Raw genomic sequence first — 12561 nt, 5'->3', positions numbered from 1 at the left:
AGGGTCCCGCTCCGATCCCCAGCTTCTCCGTGTCTGCTTCTTCAATGCCTCCCACTCTGGGAGCACAGGCTCTTCTCAAAAATAGAGGAGGAAGGAACTCATTCCACGAGGCCATCATTACCCTGATTTCAAAACCAAAGACATTAAAAAAAAAAAACAGAAAAACAAACAAACAAATAACCAAAGCCATCATAAGTGAAAAGAAACTACAGACCAATATGGGGGTTTTTGTTTGTTTTTTTTGATAAATTGATTTATTTATTTTTGGCTGCGTTGGGTCTTCGTTGCTGCACGTGGGCTTTCTCTAGTTGCGGCGAGCGGGGGCTACTCTTTGTTGCGGCAGGCAGCCTTCTCATTGCGGTGGCTTCTCGTTGCAGAGCACGGGCTCTAGGCGCGTGGGTTTCAGTAGTCGTGGCATGTGGGCTCAGTAGGTGGGGTGCACGGGCTTAGTTGCTCCACGGCACGTGGGATCTTCCCGGACTAGGGCTCAAACCTGTGTCCCCTGCATTGGCAGGCGGATTCTTAGCCACTGCGCCACCAGGGAAGTCCCCAGACCAATGTGTTTTATGAATATATATGCAAATTTTCTCAACAACATATTAGCAAACCAAATCCAGCAACATATAAAAAGAATTATATGCCATGATCAAGTGGGCTTTCCCAAGAATAGGAGCTTGGTTTAACATCCAAAAGTCAATTAATGTAATACACTATAATAATAAAATAAAAATGAAAGAGAAATGAAGATTCCCAGGTAAACAAAAATTGAGAGAATTTGTTGCTAGCAGACCTGCATTCCAGGAAATAATAAAGGGACTCTTTCAGGCTAAAATGAAATGACACTAGACAGTAACTCAATTCCAAACAGCGGGGGCAGGGGAGAAGAGTACCAATCAAGGTAACTACGTGGGTAAACATAAAAGACAATATAAAGTATTTTGTTTGTAGGTTTTTTTCTTTCTTTTCTTTCTTTCTTCCTCCCTCCCTCCCTCCCTCTGTTCTTTCTTTCTTTCTTTCTTTTTTATTCTGATTTAAAAGACAACTGCATAGAGAATTCCCTGGCTGTACAGTGGTTAGGACTCAGCGCTTTCACTGCGGGGCCCAGGTTTGATCCCTGGTTAGGGAACTAGGATCCCACAAGCCGAGGGGCACAGCCAAAAAAGGAAAGACAACTACATAAATCATTAATTATACACATTATGTGGATACAAGTGCAAAGGCCTGATGTTCCTGTTTGCTTTGGTTTGTGTTGTCCAGCATGAATGTCACTCATAACATTAAGGACGATATTAGACAATTTCAGTGTTCAACAGAAAAATAGGATGAGGTTTCCTTCCGTCATTTCTTCCACGACAAGGCAATAATACCTGCGCATTTGCACACCTGGCTTAACAAATCTCGTCTATTTCCCAAGGACAGAAACGGCATCTTCCCTGGGTCCTGGCCTCTCGCCCAGGAGTGTGATGAAGATGAGGATGAAAACTCTCAGACTTGCCCTTAACTACACGTACCGCCATTAAGGTGCTAACTCCTCACCTATGTGGGAACTGATACCAGATATAAAGGTTATTTTTGGACTTTAAAGAGAGGTCTCCTGAAGCCCTGGAATGCATCCAAACAGGAAGCTACCCTGATGGAATAGGAGGTGGTCTGATTGGTGGATTGAAGCAGGTAGAGCAGGTAATGATATCTAAAGAGTCCTCAAATCACTGTATTTGCACTTATAAGTGCTACGCATCTTGGAAGTGTGAATCCCAAAGACATCTATGAAGGGAGGACAAGCAGGAGCCCTACAAGGGAAGCCAGGCTGCCAGACTCCTGCGACAGAGCCAGGGCTGCCTCCGGGGCACTGCCCAACCAGTCAGGTCCCTGAGGGCTGAGAGAGCTGATAGCCAGGTCGTACCAGAACACCAGCCCGTGGCGACCCATCACCGGTCACAGATAAGGGACAACTTCTGGGTGGGCCTTGGGATGGTGCTTCCCTGGGCCGTCTCCATAACCACTGCCGTCTGCTTCACGAACCCCATGGACACCCTCCAATGTGTCGCTGGCCTCGTTCAAATGAGCAGGTATGTTCATGCCTCGTCTGCTCCGCGGCTGGCCCTCTGCAGAAGCTTCCTCAGCTCCCGTCATTAATGTCCCCACCCCGTGCACCACGCTGCCCCCACTGTCCTTTACCACTTCAGCGCTCCCTGCCCAGGAGGATCCTCCAGGGGACCTGTGCAGACCCCGGGCAGCCCAGGGGCCATCCTGCACGAGGTTGTTGTTATCGCTATCACCGATGGAGAGGAAACGGACGTTAAGAACCAGGTACTGTCATGCGAAACCTCAGTCCTCGCAATAACCCCCCATTAAGTAATGTTACCCATTTTACAAAAAGGGGGGACGGATCTCCAAGCCATCTTCACCGGGGTTTAGCAGAGTGGGCAAGGAGGGCGCGTGTTCTCACCCGTTAATGATAACAATAGCACGGGCCTCCCGGGAGGGGCCGAGGTAACAGACCACGCAGACCCTCAACCCACGCGATCCCCGCCCACAGCCCCACGCCATCGCCGTTGCGCACGCTCGGGTGCCACCCCAGCCGCGACCCTGCTCGGCGCTCACGTCAACGTCCCACCCCCAGGAGACCCGGAAGCAGAATTCCCCGCAGGTCAAAGCTGGCGGCGCTACTCCTGCGCCGCCGCCAGAGGGCGCTCACGCCACCTTTGTTGGCTCGCGCCTCACGGGTCAAGTCAGCGGCCGGTCCCGGAAATGGAGGGCTTTGCCGTACAAGATGTACAAGATGGCGGCTTCCCGTGTGGCGGTACGGCACGCTGAGAGGCTGGCCTGTTTCTGGGACACGCGGGGATTGTAGCAGGCTCCTCGCGAAAGACGGCTCCCGCGGAGTTTCCCGGCGTCTTTGTCGTCGGGTAGGTGGCCGAAAGCACAAGATGGCGGCCCCCACTGCGTGGCCGGAAGTGGAGGCGAGCGTGCGGCGTGGCCCGTGGCCCGGCCGCCGGCGCAGGGCGCTCGTGCTCTGCCGCGGTGGGGCGGTCTTTGCGGCTCCCGGACCTTCCCGGGCTCGGCTTTGGGCCCACAGTGCCCCGCGGCCACGTTAGGGGTTCCCTCTCGGCCGTTTAGGGAGGGGTGCCGGTGCCCTCAGCTGCCTCGCGTGGACACGAAGGCTGACCTTCTTGTCTTGACCACGAAACCAGGAATAACCAGGTGACATGAGTTAGTCTCTCCTTTCAGAGGAGTGACCTGCCGTCGCTAGAAACCGCAGTACGGTTCCTACACTAATGTGGACCCAACCCCAGGAGACACTAAGTGACAAAAGCAAAGCGCGGAAAAACGTGTGAGGATGTGCATTGTTGGCGGGTTTTGGATGTTTTTTAGAAAGACCCACGAGGGTAGAGATGCCCACGAGCTCGCACAGGCAGAGTCCCAGCCGAAGGGCCGAAACGGGCGGCGAGGAAGGCAGCAGAGATGGGAGGACGGGGACAGGGGCGGGGGAAACAAGTTTGGGGATATTTGAGTGTGTGATCTAAATACACAAAGTCTTTTTATGAGGTTATCACATCATAAAGCAAGAAGGCAACGTTAAAAAAAAGTAGGTTTTTTCAGCTGGAACCACGGTGGTTAATAGATTCATGAGATTGAATTTGTGAGGATAAAATTTTACAGGTCAGTACTGTAGTATCAATACTTGATGCAAAGGTTTCGAATCGATGAGACGACCTGAGTCTTGAAAGCGAGATTTTTGTTCTTGTTTTTGTTTTTGTTTTTGAGGGGGGGAGGAGGAGCCGGGCAAACAGCAGGCGCTCAAGACCGTTTGTTGAATGAATGAATGAATGAATAAATGCCTTTCTGCTACAAGCACACATATTTTCAGTAGGTTCTGTTGCTGGTATATCTTCCTGTGTTTTTAGGGTTAGTACCATGGAACACAATGGCACATTGACTTAGAAACTGAAGCAAGTTCTGCCTTAAAATCATCCCGAAATGTCTTCTTAATGTTTAAAAAATAAAGTAGTAGCAGTTTCAGAACGGGTATTGGTTTTGGGAATCACCTATTTGAATGTGAGAGCAACGTCCTCCTTCCTGAAGCAACTGACCATTCTTGAGCTTTCCCAGTGTGCCGGTGCTGGACAAGTGGACACCCTTGCACGTACCACTCGGGCCTATGGTATACACATAATGCCGTAGCTCTGGTGATGGAACTAGAGTTAGCCAAGTTCCTAAGCTGTGCTAAATGCTCAGGAAAGAGCATTTACTGTTTGGGGGCAACCCTGAGTTGCTTGATCCATTTTTGCCTCTGGGACCTTAGAGGGGCTTTAAAAATATGCTAGTTGCCCTATGGATCTTACTTTTATTTTTATCATCTTAGAGGCCATATAATGCAAAGAACTTAGCTCCTTACTGTGTATCGTTGAGTAAGTTACCTAACCTTTCCAGACTTCAGTCTCCTCATGAGTAAGATGAGAATCACAAAACCTCTTTCATAGGGTCACCGTGAAAATGATCAGAGACAATGTATGTAAAGCACCTTGTGCAGGGCATACGGCAGGCACTCAGTAGTGGTCTCTAGTTCTGCAGTATTTCAACCTCAGGGTTAAGGAACTAATACTGCACTCAGAAGCAGGAGAATTTCTCCGGAGGGTAAGGAGCAGGCGGCCACAGGGTGACAGTTAACACAGGAAGCCTGCAAGGAGAAGTGGGGGCCAGCAGGTCTGCTGGCTTCAGGGCCCCCAGTTTCCCGTCTCCAGCGGGAGAATGCGGATATGGTCTGCAGGCCGTTTGCGGAGACGCCGCCTTGCTCACAGCCTCCTGCACTGTTCAGCTCACAGGCGCCTCTTCGGAGCGTCTCCCAATGCCTTTCAGAGGCGTCAGCCTCCATTTCTGCGGCTCATTGCTCATGTTTCATTGCTCATTTAATATGAAACACGTACTGCGTATGTTTAAGTTTTTTCTTTTAGTTTAATAGTGGTAATGTACACATAATGTAGAACTCAGCATCTTAATATTTTTAAGTGTACATTTCAGTGGCGTTAAGTACATTCACACTGCTGTGTAAGCAATCTCCAGAAGTCTTTTCATTTTACAAAAAGATGAAACTCTGTACCCATTAAGCAATACCTCTCCATTTGTCCCTCCCCTGAGTCTCTGGCAGCCACCATTCTGCTTTCTGTCTCTGTGAAGTTGACCGCTCCAGGGGCCTCATATAAGAGGAGTCAGAGTATATTTCTGTGACTGGCTCATTTCGCTGAGCGTAGTGTCCTCAAGGTTCACCCACTGTAGCGTGTGTCAGAATTTCCTTCCCTTTAAAGGCAGATTAATATTCTCTTGTGTGTGTATAGCACTGAAGGGGAGCAGAATATGCTACCCCAAATGTGCCACCTTGTCATGTGAATTATTTTGAGCCAAAGGCTATCAAGACCCAGCAGTTTCAGGAAAAATTTTTACCTCTTCTTTATCAGCCTAAAAGAATTTAAATAGGGGGCCAACCCCTAAAGAAAGCAATTACCAGAGATGAGTTTTTTATGTTAAAGACTTAACCTGCGTGGTAGGGCAGACATCTAATCACCAGACATCCGCTCTTCTCAGGTGCTGTGAATGGCCCTCCTCGCCTCTGCAGCCCCAGCTTCCATCCCTTTCCTAGTTCAGGGATGCAGATAAGCCTCAATTGCCTGACTGCCTTTGGGTCTCATATTTTTATGGGGCTCCCGTACATATGAAATTAAGTCTGTTTTTCTTCTGTTAATCTGTCTTATGTCAGTTGAACCATTAGACCAGCCAAAGAACCTAGAAGGGTGGAAAGAAAATTTTTCCACCCTGACACCACATCTTGTTTCTTCATCTGTCAGTGGACACCTGGGTTGTGTCTACCTTTTGGCTGTTGTGAATAATGCTGCTATGAACATGGGTGCGTACGCATTTTACCATGAAGTAATATCTGATAGGATTATAGAGAGTAGAGTGTGTTTCATATAGTTGCATTTGACAAAGTAATTCTGAATCATAAAAAATGCACTATTAAGCTGTTTACAAGGTCATTAGAAGATTTAAAAGATGTAGTTAGTCATTGTGCATCATGGGCCATGACGTAGCCCGGTGATGGGACACAGGTTTAAGGTACTGTGATGATCGTGGATTCCCTTCTGCCCTGCCAGTGGGTTTGGGGCATTTTGTGGATAATCTTATTTAGAGATGGCATCGAAAACCTAAGGAATAGGTGCACAAAGATAGGAACCAAAGATCTTTAACAAAGGACTGTGAAGTGAAATATTGGAAGCCCCTAACTAAGGCCTAATGTATTCATGTGTGAGGTGTGGATAATGAGAGTATTCATCTCAGGGTATGTTTTGGGGACAGTAGAGTCACGTGGATAAAGGGCTCACCTGGCCATTAAAAGGAAGCAGCATATCTGGGTGAAGGGTACACAGGGATTCACAGGGGTTCTTTTTACTATCCTTGCAACTTTTTTGTAAGTTTATATAAAAATAAGTTGGAAAAAACAAAGACATCAAAATAGCATGTAAAGTAAAACACAGCTTTGAGGAAAATTTTATGCACACAAAAAAGACATGATTTTTTATGTTAAAATTGCTAATCATGGTTATCTCTGGGTGGTAGAATTACATATTTCCCCCTTCCTTGGTGTTTTCTTGAACTTACCAAGTTTTTTTGTTGTCGTCACTGTTATTGTTGTTTCGTGCATGTATCAGTTTAATAACTGTGGAGAAAAAAACATCAGTACATAGTTAAATAAAAATCTTGAGTCTAGTAGTTATCTAATACTTGTCAATAGAAACGTCTGAGACCTTGCATGAAATTGAGTACCATCCAAATGGCCCCTGGCTTCTATGAAAGACCATAGCATCAGGGCAAGGATGGGGGCCCTGCGACTCCTGGTCTCACTGTTGGGTGGGTCCTTTTTCCAAGGTTGATAACCTCACACTTCAGAACCAAATCAGATGCTTAGAATATCAGCAGCTCAAGGTTTGAAAGATCCTTAACAGCCATGGAACCCACTTCCCGCTGCTCGGGACCTCTCCCTGCTTCTCCAGCACCCAGTCTCTGCTTGCACTGCTCAAGGAGTGGAGTGCTCCCCGACGAGGGGCCCTGTTCCTTTCTTGGACAGCTCTGACCGTGACAAGCTCTTCCTCATTTGTAGTCCAAACCTGACCCCTGCTCTGTTCCTCAGAGATGGTCAGAATGTGTTTGTGCCCCACCTGAGACCAGCAGTGAGGGACTCGGAAGTGTCCACCCTGAAGTCTTATGACCTGTCTTTTTTTTTTTTCTTTTTAATTTATTTATTATTTATTTATTTACTTTTGCCTGTGTTTTGGCTCTTTGTCACTGTGCACGGGCTTTCTCTAGTTATGGCGAGCAGGGGCTACTCTTCGTGGAGGTGTGCAGGCTTCTCATTGCGGTGGCTTCTCTTGTTGTGGCTCACGGGCTCTAGAGCGCGGGCTCAGTAGTTGTGACGCACGGACTTAGTTGCTCTGCGGCATGTGGGATCTTCCCAGACCAGGGCTCGAACCCGTGTCCCCTGCATTGACAGGCGGGTTCTTAACCAGTGCGCCACCAGGGAAGTCCCTGACCTGTCCTTTTCTAACCCGGCTCTTTTCCCCAAGCTCCAGACCCACACCTCCTGCTGTCTCCTGCTTCTCTGTGTTTGTCTATCCCACTGGCACCTCACACTCAGCATCTCCAAAGCGTGACTGTTCTCTCCTCTCTTACCCAGGACCCAAGAATAATGCATGTTACTTGTCTCTGCTACAAGTGATGAACAAATTAGGGCTTCATTTTTCTCTTTTGTAAAAGAAGTTCAGATTTCTGCTAGAGTGGCTGCCCCATGGGACCATCACGACCCAGACTCCTATCTTTTGATAGAAAACCCAACCCATAGTGCCTTAGCTGAGCATAGATTTCCCTTTTCTCATGGATCGAGAAGTTCTGAGAAGTACAGTCGATGCATGAAGCCATCAGAGGCCGAAGCTACTTTTGTCCTTTTGCTCACTCATCCTTACCCTGTGGTTTCCATCCCCATGCTTGTCACCTCAGGGTCACAAGATGACTCCAGGCAGGATGAAGGGGAAGGGAAGACAAGGCAAAGTGTACGTGCCTGCTCGGCCAGCTTGTTACGAGCTGCTCAGGAAGCCCCACCCAGCGGCTTCCCCTCGTTTGCTGGAGTCCTGTCACCTGGCCACCTCTAGCTGCAGGGCCTGCTGAGACACGGAGTTCTTTAGCTGGGCCCATTGCTGCCCTGAACAAATCAGGCTTACGTTCTAGGAACCAAGGGGAGACTGGACATGTGAGCAGTGGTGTCTGTCACAATAAAGCTTCCTTGGGACCTCCCTGGTGGCGCAGTGGTTAAGAATCCGCCTGCCAATGCAGGGGACACGGGTTCGAGCCCTGGTCCGGGAAGATCCCACATGCCGCGGAGCAACTAAGCCCGTGCGCCACAGCTACTGAGCCTGCAGTCTAGAGCCCGTGAGCCACAACTACTGAAGCCCGCGCGCCTAGAGCCCGTGCTCTGCAACAAGAGAAGCCACTGCAATGAGAAGCCTGCGCACCGCAGCGAAGAGTAGCCCCAGCTCGCTGCAAGTAGACAAAGCCCGCGCGCAGCAACGAAGACCCAACGCAGCCAAAAATAAATAAATAAATTTATTTTTTAAAAATCTTAAAAAAAAGCTTCCTTAAGCAACAGTAACCGTGTTGCCTAACTGCAGGATTTCTCAGAGCCTCTCAAATTCCAGGGAGAGCACTGTGCGTCCACAGAACCCTTTTTACAGTGGTCATGTCTCAGGAATTGTTGCATGGTACGTGTTTCAGGAAACACAAAACGAGCCATACTCTCTCTTTAAATCTTTAAAAGAAAAGTTGGGGACTTCCCTGGCAGTCCAGTGGTTGGGACTCCGCGCTTTCACTGCCAAGGGCCTGGGTTTGATCCCTGGTCGGGCAACTAATCCCACAAGCCATGTGGCGTGGCCAAAAAAAAAAAAAAGTTACATCTGAATTCAGGATGGATTTGTTAAATATATCTTTTTTACTATCATGTAGTAAGAGTGGCGGTTTTAATGACTTTGATGGTAATTGCATCATTTCAGTTTCCTAATCTAGAAAGCTTCTGGTCATTTTCAGCATTCCTTTCTCTTTCTTGGTACTTAGGTTTCTTACCTGGAATCTTGCAACAGAATCCTCACCCTTAATGTGTTGAAGTATTTCCTTCTAGTCTTTTTTCTGTGCATAGGTATATGGTTTTTTTGTTTGTTTGTGTTTTTGGGCTGTGTTGGGTCTTCGTTGCTGCACGCGGACTTTTTCTAGTTGCAGCGAGCAGGGACTACTCTTCATTGTGGTGCACAGGCTTCTCACTGCAGTGGCTTCTCTTGTTGTGGAGCACGGGCTCTAGGCATGTGGGCTTCAGTAGTTGTGGCACACGGGCTCAGTAGTTTTGGCTCACGGGCTCTAGAGCGCAGGCTCAGTAGTTGTGGTGCACGGGCTTAGCTGCTCCGTGTCATGTGGGATCTTCTGGGACCAGGGCTCGAACCTGTGTCCCTGCATTGGCAGGCAGATTCTTAACCACTGCACCACCAGGGAAGTCCCGGGTATATGTATTTTTATCAATAGTTGAAATTATATGCATATATGCAGCAGTAAGAGCAGTGTTTGTTTTCCATCCCCCGTTCTAGGATGAGGAATACACTGAGATGAGTAAGAGAGGGAGGTCTTTGGTCACAGTTGTAGCCTCTTTTGGTTGACACTCCTCACTACCCCCAAGACACTCCTTTCTCCTCGCTGAGGCGCACTGGTGAGAAAGCTCAGAGTTAAGAAATAGATACAGCTGCTGTGACGGAGATGCAAAATAACCGTGACTTTGTTAAGGTGAAAGTGTGTCTCCACATGAAAGTCCAATCTTGGTGGCTCCAGTGGCCAAAGCATGATGGGTCAAAGTCAGAGTGGTGGTCATGGTCTTGTAGGTGGCAAAAGGATTACAAAGACAAGAAAAAGAAATATGACCCTCCTGTACCTATAGAGTGGGAAAAAGGAAAAGGAAATAGGGACCAGATGCTGCCAGCAAACTGTCCCCAGTGCCCCCTCACACTCAGTGCCAGTTAAAATTATTCAGGTTGGAGAGAATTAAAGACTATGTTCTCTGGTGGAAGGACTCATTAGAATTCAGAGAAAAGTGAAGGCTTTAGAGGAAAAGCAAGAGGAGGAGAGATCAAAGGTGGGTGATCTGAGGGGACGGCGGTGTCGGCAGGAAGCGTGGAAACGTGATTGTTGTCCGTCCCACCGTCGCATCTGTACCTGTCAGCTCAGAGCAGCGCGACAGCTTTCTTTCACTTGTAGACAGGGTGCTGCGGAAACCGGGCTGCTTGGTCCTGCTCACCCACAGGTGCATGCCATGGTAGGTGTGCTGATGGGTGACGCGGAGCCCCAGGTCACAGTGGTGAAGGTGGGAAAGGTCCCCCAGCAGACCTACACTGATACTGGGGGGTGGACAGCCGAATCCGGGAGGTTAAGGAGTCTGCAGTGCTTCCTCTGTCTCATCCTGAATATTAAGAGGAGATGAGTGTGAAGTCACTCATTCTGTGTGGTCAACCCAACACAGGTCAGACCTCACCAGCCAAAGCAATAAGAGTACATCAAACCTCGCCACTTTCTGGAGGGCAGTTGGCTCTGAACTTACTCAGAAGCACCTAGTGATGGGCCAAACTCATCCAGGGATTGTTTCAAGTGGCTGAAGAATATGCACCATCCATCCTCCTCATGGATGAAAGTGATGCCATAGGGACAAGAAGATGTGACTCAAATGCCGGTGGTGAGAGAGAAATTCAGACAGTGAAGTTGGATCTGTTGAACCAGCTGCATGGATTTGATTCAAGGGGAGATGTGAAAGTTATCACAGCCACAAACTGAATAGAAACTTTGGATCCGGCCCTGACGAGACCAGGCCAGATGAACAAGGGGATCGAACTCCTCTGCCTGAGTAAAGAACTGAGGAGCACTATTCATACAACAGGGTGAAGCTGGCCGATGATGTAGTCCCAGACCACCTGACTGTTGCCGAAGATGACCTGTCTGGTGCCGACATCAAGGCACTCTATACCAAAGCGAGTCTGGTGACCTTGAGAGGACATAGAAGTAACAAATGAAGACTTTTTTAAAATCTGAAGAAAATTTTCTTTATAAAAAAGAAGGCAGGGGCTTCCCTGGTGGTACAGTGGTTAAGAATCTGCCTGCCAGTGCAAGGGACACGGGTTCGAGCCCTGGCCCGGGAAGATCCCACATGACGCGGAGCAACTAAGCCCATGCGCCACAACTACTGAGCCTGTGCTCTAGAGCCCACGAGCCACAATTGCTGAGCCCACGTGCCACAGCTACTGAAGCCTGCGCTCCTAGAGCCCGTGCTCTGCAACAAGAGAAGCCACGACAATGTGAAGCCCGCACACCGCAACACAGAGTAGCCCCCGCTCACTGCAACTAGTGAAAGCCCATGCACAGCAACGAAGACCCAACGCAACCAAACATAGATAGATAGATGGATAGATAAATAGATACATAAATAGATAGATAGATAGATAAGGCGGGGACTTCCCTGGCAGACCAATGGTTAAGACTTCACTTTCCAGTGCAGGGGGTACAGATTCGATCCCTGGTTGGGGAGCTAAGATCCCACATGCCTCATGGCCAAAAAACCAAAACATAAAACAGAAATTGTAACAAATTCAATAAAGACTTTTTAAAAAATGGTCCACATTAAAAAAAAAATCTTTAAAAAAATAAAATAACGTAAACAAGAAGGCACCCCTGAGGGCCTCTCTCTCTAGTGAATCATGGTTGCCTTCGAGGAAATGGCTGGGAGTCCTCCTGGGAGGGATAAGGTTGGGGAGGTTGCCCAGAGCAATCCATGTTCCCGTTGATCTTTTTCAGCAAAGCACCCTGTGTGTCTTCTCGAGCACGGTGGTCAGGATGCCTGTTGAGCTGCCTTCATCTGTTGGTCACATGCAGTGCTCTCTTTCCAATAAACTGTGCTCTTCCTCAAAAGGAAAAAAGAAGCCCAAGCTTTCTCAACAGCACCGATGCCCAAAATCACCAGGCACCCAAGTTCCACCTGTCTTGTTGCTTGGTCATCTCTAAGGAGTTTCCATCATCTAAATAGTCTACAACTGGTTGCCACACATTTGGTTCCAGCCGGTGGAAGGAGGGAGGGATAAAGGGGGTGCAGCCTGATTTTAAGGATCTGATCTAGAAAGCTCTCATCCACTGGCCACCACTTAAAGCTCTATTCTGAGCATCCATGTGTTCTTGACCTTTGCCTTCCTAGAGTTTATAGTCTCCTGGGGAACAAAAGGAACAATGATAGCAGTGATACATGCTAACAAGAAAACAAACTCGGGTTGGCGTAGAGATGAAGGTGGTCGGGAGTCGTGCGATCAGGGATCTCCCGGAAGAGGGACCAGCAAGCACAGATGCCCTGCAGTGGTAATGTGCTCGGCACATGGGAGGGGCAGCACGGTGTGGCCAGTGCACCTAGAGTTGTGTGGAATCAGAGGAGTGTAAATCACATCAGGT

General features: G+C 48.5%; 1 pseudogene; it reads left to right on the top strand.

The window, feature by feature from the left end:
* Positions 1-9925: 9925 nt before the first annotated feature.
* Positions 9926-11816, top strand: LOC132374216 (26S proteasome regulatory subunit 4-like; annotated as a pseudogene).
* Positions 11817-12561: the final 745 nt, after the last annotated feature.

The sequence above is a fragment of the Balaenoptera ricei genome, chromosome 11 (genome assembly GCF_028023285.1).
Source record: "Balaenoptera ricei isolate mBalRic1 chromosome 11, mBalRic1.hap2, whole genome shotgun sequence".
Taxonomy (NCBI): domain Eukaryota; kingdom Metazoa; phylum Chordata; class Mammalia; order Artiodactyla; family Balaenopteridae; genus Balaenoptera; species Balaenoptera ricei.
The sequence above is the reverse complement of the archived record's forward strand: the minus strand, read 5'-3'. Positions and strand labels throughout refer to the sequence as shown.